General features: G+C 36.2%; 1 protein-coding gene and 1 pseudogene across 9 annotated transcripts in view; one reads left to right on the top strand and one right to left on the bottom strand.

Moving 5' to 3' along the window:
• The window catches only part of EVI5 (ecotropic viral integration site 5), a 203,871-nt gene that overhangs the window by 126,770 nt on the left and 62,966 nt on the right, over positions 1-14,135 (bottom strand). The window lies entirely within an intron of this gene.
• LOC131765337 (NADH dehydrogenase [ubiquinone] iron-sulfur protein 4, mitochondrial pseudogene) lies at positions 6,369-9,098 on the top strand (annotated as a pseudogene).

Raw genomic sequence — 14,135 nt, 5'->3', positions numbered from 1 at the left:
CAAAATTTGAAATAGTACATTATGTTAAATATTTTACTATTAGTCCCCTCATAATTTCCCTTCATCACCACTAAAAATTCAAATTGAAAGAAATCTTCTGGTGAGAAAAGTGATTGGGAGGGCTTCAGGAAAAAACAAACTGTACTTGGAAGAGGTATAACCAATTCTATAGAAGAACTAACCCTATCATGTTTACAATGTGTCTAGGGCTAAAAAAGTAAGGCAGACACACAAATTAATCAAATCCCTAGTCTTTTTTCATTTTGCTTTTACCGATGCATAACTAACCTGTCCAAACAAAAAGTATTTTGTTTGGCCCATGTAATGTTTGAGTAAAAAACTAAATAATTACTAAAACTAAAATTAGAAGATTTCATTTATCTGTTTATATACACATATATTTATATTTATTTACAATTCTGGATTCTCTTGAAAAATAAAAAGATAGGGCAAAACTAGGTCCACATTCCTAAACAGAAACAACAGGATGCAGCAGAATAGGAGCTTCTCCCTTTAAATGAAAAAGGACTTTAATCCACTAACTCTCCATAATCCCTACTATCTCCCAAAAACTCAGGCCAACTAACAGCTGTCATTTATCATTGGACTTGCGCTTTTAAACTGAAACGTCTTTACTCTTAAGGCCCTGTTTAAGGCCTCTTCCTTATCTGTAGAATGATGGGTTAAGATAATTTCAGAGATCCATTCCATGACTCATTACAACATCAAATCCATTATTTCTTTCACATGTACACAGGCTATTAAAAAAAAAAAAGGCTGGAAAAATGTGGCTCTATCATTATAAAGATGTAAATTATATGTCATTCAATAGATTATTAAAACATCTATTTGGGTATTTAACATGGCTACTATTTACTTCCAGTAACTCCTTCAGAAAATCATCTGCTTAGACAAGAAATGCTCCCAATACTAATTTATGATATATAAAAACTAATTAAGAAAAGAAACATATGAGTCAAAGTATACCTAGCAGATTATAAAAACATCCTTTGTAAGCCAGATTTATATCTTGCACATCTTTATATCCCTTTATATCATCTTTGTATTTAGCTCAATACTAAGTACACTGAACATTGACTGAATTGAAATAAAATCAAAATCCCCATATTAAAAAATACCGTCAAGGGCTTCCCTGGTGGCACAGTGGTTGAGAATCTGCCTGCTAATGCAGGGGACACGGGTTCGAGCCCTGGTCTGGGAATATCCCACATGCCGCGGAGCAACTAGGCCCGTGAGCCACAACTACTGAGCCTGTGTGTCTGGAGCCTGTGCTCTGCAACAAGAGAGGCCACGATAGTGAGAGGCCCGTGCACAGCAATGAAGAGAGGCCCCCGCTTGCCACAACTAGAGAAAGCCCTCACAGAGAAACAAAGACCCAACACAGCCAAAAATAAATGAATAAATAATTTTTTTAAAAAAACAACTAAAATAAGATCATAGGAATGTAGTAATAGCTGTATCTCCCACACAAGGAGTAGAATGCATAAGAAAAAGCAAAACTTAAAAAAAAATCGTCAAATACCAGATAGTCATATTCAATAACACAGTAATATAAACTGTATTCATTCTATCCTTATTCATGGGATAATTTAATGCATTTTTATGGCAATAATAAATTAAATAAAATGTCCCAAATATTTCTAGGAACAGAAAAACTTACAAAACAGCTAAATTCAGGGTCAACTCTTTGCTATAAATATTCTTTATCAGAAATAACTAATTAGGACCTCCCTGGTGGCACAGTGGTTAAGAATCCGCCTGCCAATGCAGGGGATATGGGTTCGAGCCCTGGTCCGGGAAGATCCCACATGCCGCGGAGAAATTAAGCCCATGCTCCACAACTACTGAGCCTGCGCTCTAAAGCCCGCGAGCCACAACTACTGAAGCCCACGCGCATCGAGCCCATGCTCTGCAACAAGAGAAGCCACTGCAATGAGAAGCCCACACACTGCAAGGAAGAGTAGCCCCCACTCGCTGCAACTAGAGAAAGCCCGCGTGCAGCAACGAAGACCCAATGCTGCCAAAAATAAATAAATAAAATAAATAAATTTATATATAAAAAAACTAATTAATGATAATGTTTTGCTTTAACTACTATTTTTCCCATGTTATTTTAGTAAGTCCATAACATATCTTACGAAAAAAATTAGTGTATGTATATAAGTAATTTTATGTATGATTCTAAACCTTAAGAATTGTAAATGGAATACAGAAACAAACTTTACAGAAATAACCTGAACCTAAGTTCTTCATTTCACTTATTCACTGAATGCTTGCTATATGCCAAATAATTAAATTGCACAACTACCATTAACAAAGAGACACGCAGTTAAAAAGAAAATAATGGTATTTCCTAAGCTAAACATAAATTTGAGATATAATGAAAGTATAGATGAAAAAGTACCCAAATAGAAGTTTTCTTTTTTATTTTTTTTTTAAGAGTCAGAAGGGTCTCAGAGATCCCCACGTTGTAACTTTAAGGATAAGCAGGAAAGCCAAGTGAATTCATGGGTGGATTAGAGAAAAGGGTTAAGCAGTACACCTTCAGAGGTCAATGAAATAAGTAACATAAACAAATATACAAAACTGTGAAAAACATTTACAAATGAAATATTCCAAGTAAAGACATTACATTATTTAAAGATATTGTCTCTGCCTTAATTCACATATTAAAAAACTGACTCAAAATGGACAATAGGCCTGAATATAAAACCTAAAACTATATAACTCCTAGAAGAAAACAGGAAAAAGTCTTCACAACCTTGGAATAGGCAAAATTTGTTAATGGGACACAAGGAAACACTAACAATAAAGGAAAAAATTGATTAAAAAATACTAAATTGGACTTCAAACTTAAAAAGCTCTGTTTTAAGAAAATGAAAAGGTACATCACAAACTGAAAAAAAAAATTCCTCAACATATACATCTGACAAAAGATTGGTATCCAGAGTACATGAAGAACACATAAAATTGATAATTAAGGGCTTCCCTGGTGGCACAGTGGTTGAGAGTCCGCCTGCCAATGCAAGGGACATGGGTTCGATCCCTGGAAGATCCCACATGCTGCAGAGCAACTAAGCCCGTGCACCGCAACTACTGAGCCTGCGCTCTAGAGCCTGTGTGCCACAACAACCAAAGCCCGTGAACCTACAGCCCATGCTCCGCAATAAAGAGTAGCTGCCACTTGCTGCAACTAGAGAAAGCCTGTGTGCGGCAATGAAGACCCAAGGCAGGCAAAAATTAATTAATTAATTAAAAAAATAAAGCAATCATTAAAAAATAATAAAAAATAAATAAAAACGGGCACAGAATAAGAATAGACACTTCTCCAAAGACATAGAAATGGCCAATTAACACATAAAAAGATTCTCAACATCACTAATGATTAGGGAAATGCCAATCAAAACCATAACATTACACTTCACAACCATTAGTATGGCTATAACCAAAAAGACAAATAATAAGTGTTGGTGAAGATATGGAGACACAAGAAAGAACCTTCAGACACTACTGATGGGAATATAAAGTGGTTAAAACTGTGGAAAATAGTCTGGCAACTCCTTAAATGGTTAAACATAGAATTACCATACGAATCAACCATTCCACTCTTAGGTATATATTCAAGAGAAATGAAAATCTATGTCCACAGAAAACTTACACAACAAATGTTCATGGCAGCATTATTCATAATAGTCAAAAAGTGGAAACAATCCAAGTGTCCATCAAGTGCTGAAAGAATAAAAACACTGGTATATCCATAAGGTGTAATATCATTCAGTCTTGAAAATACATGAAGTAGTGATACATGTTACAACATGGATGAACCTTGAAAACACTATGCTAAGTGAAAGAACCAGTCACAAAAGGAAAAATATTGTATGATTCCATTTATAGGAAATAGCTAGAATTGAGAAAGTAGATTAGATGCTGCTGAGGACTGGAGTGGGAGTAAGGGGAACAAAGAGGAATGGGCAGTGGCTGCTAATGGATACAAAGTTTCTTTTGGGGGTGATGAAAATGTTCTAAAATTGATTGTGGTGATTGGTTGCACAACTCTGTGAATACATGAAAAAACACTCAATTGTACACTTCATATGTGTGAATTGCAGTATATGAATTATAGCCCCCAAATACTGTCATATCGAAAAAAAAAAAACAAATGAAATATATCCATGGCAATAAAAATCAGATGAAAAGTTACAGGTGGTGGGGTTGCTAAAGAGGGCACAAATGAATATTCTAAGATGACAAAAATTGTCTCCATGTTAATGGCTTGTGGGTTATACACAGGTGTATACATCTATCAAAGCTCTAACTGTACACTTAAGAACTGTGCACTTCTCTGTTGCAAATTATACATCAACTTTATTAAAATGTATTAAAAATACTGTCTCTGGTTAATGACATTAGGGGTAGTGAGAATTAGGTGAGAAACTACTGCTTTTTATTACTAGAAGCCCTTCAGAATTGTTTTAAAACCATGACTGGGGGCTTCCCTGGTGGCGCAGTGGTTGAGAGTCCGCCTGCCGATGCAGGGGACACGGGTTCGTGCCCCAGTCCGGGAAGATCCCACATGCCGCGGAGCGGCTGGGCCCGGGAGGCATGGCCGCTGAGCCTGCGCGTCCGGAGCCTGTGCTCCGCAACGGGAGAGGCCACAACAGTGAGAGGCCCGCGTACCATTAAAAAACAAAAACAAACCCCATGACTATTACTATCACAAAAAAACACTAACTGTTTTTGTTATATTAAGTGTATCTATTTCATAAAGAAAGGGAAGTATGAATACTACTTCCTTTCTCTTTTTTCAAATTTGTTGGTCACTACCAAAATTTAGAATTTTCTAAGGAAAAACTTTATAATTTTTTTCCAGTGCTATGGATACAATGAAATCCTTCTGAGAGAAGGTTAACATTTTCCCAAAGAAGTAACACTTGAATTGATACTATCAAGTCTCTCCCCACTAGCTACTTAAGTCATGGTATGTAGGAGAATAATTTACATACTAATTAAGAATAGGTAGACCTTACAGAATGCGTAATTAGAATCATATATTTTTTTCTTTTTCCTAAAAGCAGTGATTAAAAAAAAAAAAAAAAAAAAAAAAAAACCTCAGGATGACTCCTAGACAGGTTGCCACCTAGTTTAAATTCAATTAAAATACTCTTGACATAGTAGTAGAAGCACACTGCCTGAAAATGCCAACAGTTTCCAAAGACTTTAGCCTGGCAACTGAGAGAGTGGTAATACAACATTACTCATGATCCATGGGCTAGTGAGAAGTCTATTCAAAACTTATTCAGTTTTCTTCCTCTTCCCAGAGCACCAGAGCACATGGGTTCACTGCCTTGCATGGATTTACTGTAATTAAAAAAAAAAAAAAAAAGGAAACTACCTTCCCACCCCATCATAATTTCCTTATGACTAACACAAGAAGAAATTTATCAAATTAAGGAAAAGAATACTGGCCTGGTAGGAATATTGTACGCTATAATCAAAGGCATTCCCCATAGGTATGTGTGGCCTGCTGCTATACAATAATTCACAGGCCCAAATTTATTCAGCCTCCTAGAATGCTGCCAGACTAAGACATCAGAGTTGAATCTCCACTGACTGGGGAACAAATACATAGTCCTCAGTCTCCACCTAAGCAATTCCAAATTTATGTACCTCCAGTTCTAATGGCAGCATTCAAAATGGCTATAGCTCCACATTATCTGAGGTGGAGGTGCTAAAGCCAATTATCAGTTGGACTTCAAATAGTATCAAGGATGGAAAAAGTCTAGGATTGTTTGCTTGCAGAAGCTTAGAATAGTTGGCAGAGAGAAAGCATTTCCAGTTCCCTAATAGATAGGACTAGGGACTAAAGTGAGAACAAGGGAATATGCCAACAACGAGAGTAATCAGGGTCTTTGGGTCTTATTTTAGAGAGATTACCTTCACCATATTCCTGCTACTGAGAACTGAACCTTCACCTCACCAAGGGGCCACCTATCTGAGGAAAATGGTACTCTGTGCACTTCATGATATGTACATGAAAAAAAAAGTAGCTTATGTATAGCAGGATATATTTGAAAAACATGAAGAAAAAAAAACCCTCTACTTACTATAATACTATGAAAAATACAAAGGGGGAGAAGATAAAGATTGGGTTCTCTTTTGGGTTATTTGGAGTATGAAGTACTTGTGGGACTTATCCATGTAGATAAAAAGCCCAGAAGTTGAAAAGTCTACAAATGGAAATTGGGCAATTATTGGACAAACTTTTTGAATATCCTGCTGTACTCAGTATAATGCTTTCCTATGGATACCAGAAATAAGACAGCAGGATACAAAAACAACAGGCCAACATGCCATTTGGGAATGTGTAAACTGCTAGGTTAATGTATAAAGAACTAAGGAAAGATCTAATAAAGCTAAGGAAGAAAACTGCTATAGGAGAAAAACACTTGGAAAGCTAAACACACTGGCACTTTATTGCAGAGGGAGCAACTTTTCAAACACAGGGTTCAAACACTCTTGTAATGTTACACCAAACAAACAGGATATGAAAGTGCAGCCAGAAAGACAGCAGCTTGCTGGCTAAAAGAAAGGCAAGTCAAAAGCAACAAAATACACCTCTGACTCACAGGAGTCACACCCTTTCACATCAACATCATCAAGCACATATACAAGTTTCAGAACAAGAGAAACAAGAAGGGACAATTAAGAGAAAAGACAAGGAACTATCACAGGAAACAATGCAGACACAACTCAGGAGGGAGGTGCCTAAATGACAAGAATCTCTCCAGTTCTGAAAGCATAGGGGTTTTCTTTGGCTTTTGTTTCCTTAAGATGAGATCTCAGAGAAGGTGAATGCACGAGTCTTGCAGCCCCCTCTCAAATATTCTGATCAGAAACTGATGGTTGGCAATCTGTTTATCTTCTTGGGAGAAATGTCTATTTAGGTCTTCTGCCCATTTTTGGTTTGTGTTGTTTTTTTGATATTGAGCTGCATGAGAGGCTTGTAAATTTTGGAAATTAATCCTTTGTCAGTTGCTTCATTTGCAAAATATCTTCTCCCATTCTGAGGGTTGTCTTTTTTCTTGTTTATGGTTTCCTTTGCTGTGCAAAAGCTTTTAAGTTTCATTAGGTCCCATGTGTTTATTTTTGTTTTTATTTCCATTTCTCTAGGAGGTGGGTCAAAAAGGATCTTGCTGTGATTTATGTCATAAAGTGTTCTGCCTATGTTTTCCTCTAAGAGTTTTATAGTGTCTGGCCTTACATTTAGGTTTTTAATCCATTTTGAGTTTATTTTTGTATATGGTGTTAGGGAGTGTTCTAATTTCATTCTTTTACATGTAGCTGTCCAGTTTTCCCAGCACCACTTATTGAAGAGGCTGTCTTTTCTCCATTGTATATCCTTGCCTCCTTTATCAAAAATAAGGTGACCATATGTGCATGGGTTTATCTGGGCTTTCTATCCTGTTCCATTGATCTATATTTCTATTTTGGTGCCAGTACCATACTGTCTTAACTGCAGCTTTGTAGTATAGTCTGAAGTCTGGGAGCCTGATTCCTCCAGCTCTGTTTTTCTTTCTCAAGATTGCTCTGGCTGTTTGGGATATTTTGTGTTTCCATACAAATTGTGAAATTTTTTGTTCTAGTTCTGTGAAAACTGCCACTGGTAGTTTCATAGGGATTGCACTGAATCTGTAGATTGCTTTGGGTAGTATAGTCACTTTCACAATGTTGATTCATCCAATCCAAGAACATGGTATATCTCTCCATCTGTTTGTATCATCTTTATTTCTTTCTTCAGTGTCTCATAGTTTTCTGCATACAGGTCTTTTGTCTCCTTAGGTAGGTTTATTCCTAGGTATTTTATTCTTTTTGTTGCAATGGGAAATGGGAGTGTTTCCTTAATTTCTCGTTCAGATTTTTCATCATTAGTGTATAGGAATGCAAGAGATTTCTGTGCATTAATTTTGTATTCTGCTACTTTACCAAATTCATGGATTAGAGAACAGTATGGAGGTTCCCTAAAAAACTAAAAATAGAACTACCATACGACCCAGCAATCCCACTACTGGGCAAATACCCTGAGAAAACCATAATTCAAAAAGAGACATGTACCACAATGTTCACTGCAGCTCTATTTACAATAGTCAGGACATGGAAGCCACCTAAGTGTCCATCAACAGATGAATGGATAAAGAAGATGTGGCACATATATACAATGGAATATTACTCAGCCATAAAAAGAAATGAAACTGAGTTATTTATAATGAGGTGGATGGACCTGGAGTCTGTCATACAGAGTGAAGTAAGTCAGAAGGAGAAAAACAAATACCGTATGCTAACACATATATATGGACTCTAAGGGAAAAAAATGTCATGAAGAGATTAGTGGTAGGACGGGAATAAAACACAGACTTACTCGAGCATGGACTTGAGGATATGGGGAGGGGGAAGGGTGGGCTGTGACGAAGTGAGAGAGTGGCAGGGACATATATACACTATCAAATGTAAATTAGGTCAGTGGCGCTGAGGCAAGCTTTGCGGGGGAGAAGGGCAGCAGGTGTAGCTGCCGTTTCCGTTTCCAAGGTTCCGACCAGGTCGCTGAGCACTTCCACATGGAGGTTGGCACAGGACCAAACTCGAGACACGCAACTCATAATGGTTGATGAAAAACTGGATATTACTGCTTTAACTGGTGTTCCAGAAGAGCATATCAAAACTAGAAAAGTCAGGATCTTTGTTCCTGCTCGCAATAACATGCAATCTGGAGTAAACAACACGAAGAAATGGAAGATGGAGTTTGATACCAGAGAGAGATGGGAAAATCCTTTGATGGGTTGGGCATCAACGGCTGATCCGTTGTCCAACATGGTTCTAACTTTCAGTACTACAGACGACGCAATTGCCTTTGCAGAAAAAAATGGATGGAGCTATGATGTTGAAGAGGCAAGGGTTCCGAAACCAAAGTCCAAGTCTTACGGGGCAAATTTCTCTTGGAACAAAAGAACAAGAGTATCCACAAAATAGGTTGGCATGGATTATATCTCTGCTTGACTGTGAATAAAGTCAGCTGTTCAGCATTTATAGTCCGTGTATATTACACCTCAATCTCCTAATAAATTTGACCTTTAAACTACCAAAAAAAAAAAAAAATGTAAATTAGATAGCTAGTGGGAAGCTGCTGCATAGCACAGGGAGATCACCTCTGTGCTTTGTGACCACCTAGAGGGGTGGGATAGGGAGGGTGGGAGAGAGGGTGATGCAAGAGGGAAGAGATATGGGAACATATGTATATGTATAACTGATTCAGTTTGTTGTAAAGGAAAAACTAACACACTATTGTAAAACAATTATACTCCAATAAAGATGTTAAAAAAAAAAAAAAGAGACATGTACCACAATGTTCACTGCAGCTCTATTTACAATAGTCAGGACATGGAAGCCACCTAAGTGTCCATCAACAGATGAATGGATAAAGAAGATGTGGCACATATATACAATGGAATATTACTCAGCCATAAAAAGAAATGAAACAGTTATTTTTAGTGAGGTGGATGGGCCTAGAGATTGTCATACAGAGTGAAGTAAGTCAGAAAGAGAAAAATAAATTCCATATGCTAACACATATATATGGAATCTAAAAAAAAAAACTGGTTCTGAAGAGCCTAGGGGCAGGATAGGAATAAAGATGCAGATGTAGAGAATGGACTTGACATGGGGAGGGGGAAGGGTAAGCTGTGACCAAGTGAGAGAGTGGCATGGACTTATATATACTACCAAATATAAAATAGATAGCTAGTGGGAAGCAGCCGCATAGCACAGGGAGATCAGCTCAGTGCTTTGTGACCACCTAGAGGGGTGGGATAGAGAGGGTGGGAGAGAGACCCAAGAGGGAGGAGATATGGGGATATATGTATATGTATAGCTGATTCACTTTGTTATACAGCAGAAACTAACACACCATTGTAAAGCAATTATAATCCAATAAAGATGTTAAAAAAACAAAAAAAAGAAACTGATGGTTTACTGACTGCTTTACACAGACACTCCAGACAGAAAGCATAGACATTGCAGACTGAAGCTAAGCTAGTTGCAACAGAAATAGTATAATAAATTCTTTTAATTAATCATATCATCAAGTTCCTCAGGAAAGCAGACAACCAATTAAAAATTTAAAACAATTCTATGAAAAGAAAAAGAATAAAAGGTTCAAGTGAAGATCTAAAGGCTTCTCCTATGATTAAAAATACATGAATTTTTAACGCAAAGACTTGAAAATACATGTTTTGTTCAGAAACTTTTTACTACTTCCTTAAAATGTTCATGGCTGTTTTATAGAGAGTATCCTTACAAAAACTGAGGTAATGTTGTGGTGGTAAAATTATAAACATAAAAGTTAGATCACCTAGGTCAGCACTGTCCAACAGAAATATAATGTAAGCCCCTACATAATTTTAAATATTCTAATAGCCAAATTTAAAGTATAAAAAAGTTGCAATTGATTTTAATAATTTATTTCATCAAATATAGTCAAAATATTACATATTTTTAGTATGTAATCAAAATTTTTTTAATTAATGAGATTTTTATTTTTCCCCCAAATCAGCTCTTCAAAATCTAGAGTATATTTTACTCTTACAGCCCATCACAATATAGACCAGCAACATTTCAGGAGCTCAACTGTCACATATGGCTAATGGCTTCCATATTGGTCAGTGTAGACTTAGATGTTGGTAGGATACAAAGATATATAAATTAAGGTTTCAAAGATTCCTGCTTACCATATTTAAAAAAATAAATAAAATACATTTACTTTAGTTTAGAAGAACCATTTCCTCATCCTCATATTTTACCCCCCAAAATCTGCTAAAAAGTAAAATCTGATTCTAAATAACAGAATGCAAAAGGAAACAAACATGGGTGCAATGCCAAATTTTAAACCACACAAATAATAGCCTGTTTAAAATTTAAATTAACACTATTCCCCTCCTTAATTAAAATGCATTGCTATTACACTTGAACCTTACCTTCTTAAATTCATCTCAGCCAAAGCCTTTGTATTTTTAAAATGAAAAACACACTTAAAACAGAAAAAAAAATAGCTGTCCCATTTCAACTTCAAGGCTATCAATAATTAACTTTCATCAAACAGATCTTTGACACTGTATTGAACCATTTCTTCACATCTTCCTGGGGTTGCCAGATGATTTTTAAAAAGTGATAACTGCAGTAAAACTATGGGAAGGAAAAATAGTTTCTTTATATAATTTGGTATTTTCATGTTTCTTCAATTTTAATTTTCTAAAATACTGCCTAAGTATTTTATACTTTCTTAATCAAAGACGGTTAAACAACACAAGAGATTCATCTACATTTACAAAAGAGAAGAAAAAATCCTAAATAAAAGCATCTCCCCTGTTAGAAGTAACAGTTGTGTCTCAATTTTTACTTTAGACACATAACTTGCATATTTACAAACCACAGAAGTGGTCAGAGAAAGTTTACTTTATTATTCTTGCAATTTTTTTTTGGACTTAATACATTGGTGGGGTACTAGAGCAGAACAAGGGAAGGTAAGCTAGATCTTAGTGTTTGTCATTTTATTTTTTATTAAAGTCAGAAAGATGTGTTTTTCCACCAGGATTTTTCTCCTAAGGCAAAACAAAATATTGCTACATTTACCCATTCTCTACACATAAATCCTTCCCATGGATTCTGGGTTTTAATGATTTTTTTAAAAAGAGTGAGAGATTCAAAATGTGAACTCAAAAAAGTACAAAGTTTTGAGTAATTCCACACAAGAACAAAGGGTGAAAACCTTCCGCTTCTTTTACTTCTTCAGTCTTACTTGTCAAAATCTCTTTTCTAGACATCTTTAAACAGTTCTAACAATTATTATTTAATCGTTAACACATATGCCAAGCACATCTAGTATTCTGGAATAAATTTTGAATTACTTGAGAAAAAGTTCATCTATACACACATCACTTGCAACAATTCTTATATGGTGTTTTCTATATTTTAGTTATACAGTAATTATTGATCATAACCATAAAAATAAATTCAACTTTGGTCACTTACAAACTCAGGGCCAACGTTATCTTTTGTGCGAACTACTTTTTCATGTAAGAACCAATTCAAAACTTATAAATTATTTACATCCTTTAGCACTATCTATAAGTGTTTTACTTTGCCAGTCCCGCCCTAGTTTTATATTCCACTAAGTTTTCCACACCATACACCTCCTTTCGTTCTCTTTAACAGTCCCCGCCACTTTGTTTTCTGTGAGCATCTATTTGCTCATAACCGCCTTCACACAACCCAACATTCCACTTTGCTCTTTCATGAACCTCTTCCAAATTCATCTTATCCAAGAAATTTTGCCAATCTACATATTATGCTAGAAAACTACCTCCTCCTAAAACCTCAACCGAAAGACTTTGCTCTAAATCTTTCAAATGTAATAAGCAAAGGGGCACAAAATTAATACCAATACACACATGAAACCCACATAAAGTTATCATCATGTGGCACACCAATCTTTCTATCTTACCCATCAAATGCTGCCAGCCAAAGAAAACCCTTTAAAAGCACTTTCTAGGAAACAATAATCAGAAGGGGACAATTTCTATTGCCAGGTTTGAATGGGCTAACATTAGGTCTTCTTCTAGTTGTTCATTTGGGCCAGGTTTAAAATCTCTAGCTTGCAAATTCTATTTCCAGGTAATTTCTTTCACGTCTCTATTTTCTGTCTCCATATCAACAGAAAGGGACCAAACCTGAGGACAGGTCATTTGAAAGCAAAAATTTCAACAACTACCTCAGCAATAAATTTTTTTAAAGCTGAGCAGAGTTAATATTCAGAATATATAAGACTTTGGCCAACAGGAAACAATGGACAGCAATTTCTGAAACTCAGGAGATAAGTGAAGTAAGACCTATGATTGCCATCTTACCTGCCAGGAGAGAGTTTCCAGATTCTGGCACACGTAGGGAAAAATTCAACAGAACCTAGTGAACTTTCTCAATTGAGTATACAGAGCTGAGAGCATGAGGAGACCAAAGTGGCTAGAGTCCAAGGAACAGAGTATCAGAGAGGTAAGAAGTACACAAACAAGATCTTCAGAGATTGACAGAGGATACCCATTAAGTATTCAGCTGGGAACTGATCAGCACATGTATGTAAGGAAACTACCCAAAGCTAGAGGGAAAAAAACCACCAGAAAAGATTAGATTTAACAGAGGCCACCATTCACACAGGGCCAGGAATAGTATCTGTCCCCACCGGCCAGACTGGAAAACCTGTTTCAAGGCATATTGGGTAAAGTACACAAAAGGGTCCTGCCTCAGTAGGAGGGAATAATAGCCCTAGGCTGTGCACTACTCCACAGCAAATTCTTTCTAAGTAACTTAACTGCATTCTTGAACAAAGCTCAAGAATATTTATAGGAAAACAGCCAAACCAAGTGAGGTAAAATTCACAATGTGAGACATCCAATCAAATATTATCAGGCATGCAAAGAAGAAGAAAAATACAACCAATGAGAAGAAAAAGCAATTAATCAAAAGCAAACTGGTATTGATAGAAAAGTTAGAACTACTAGACAAGGCCATTAAAAGTTATTAAGACTATATTTCTGTATGTTCAAAACTTAAGTAGAGACATAAAAACAACACTCAGCTCCACCTTCTAGAGATGAACAATGTGAGAGATGGAAAAACACACTGGATAGGACTGATGGCAAATTAGACATGGCAGATCACAATATAAAGAACTTGAATACAAAGCAATAAAAATTTTCCAGAAAGTGAACACAATATCAGTGAGCTGTGGAATAACTTCAAGTGGCCTAATATTTGTGTAATTAGAGTCACTGAGGAGGAGGAGAAAAAGGAACAAAAAAATTTGAAGAATAAAATGGTTAAAAAGTTCCCAAATTTGAGGAAAATTATTAAGTTACAAGAAGTTCAACAAAACCCAAAAGTAAGAAACATGCAGAAAACTACAATAAGGCACTTCAGAATCACTGCTTAAAACCAGGGATAAAGGACTTCTCTGTGTGGCTCAGTGATTAAGAGTCCACCTGCCAATGCAGGGGAGATGGGTTCGAGCCCTG

Source organism: Kogia breviceps, chromosome 1 (assembly GCF_026419965.1).
Source record: "Kogia breviceps isolate mKogBre1 chromosome 1, mKogBre1 haplotype 1, whole genome shotgun sequence".
In the NCBI taxonomy this organism is placed as follows: domain Eukaryota; kingdom Metazoa; phylum Chordata; class Mammalia; order Artiodactyla; family Physeteridae; genus Kogia; species Kogia breviceps.
Note: the sequence above shows the minus strand (reverse complement) of the source record. Positions and strands in the feature narration are given on the sequence as shown.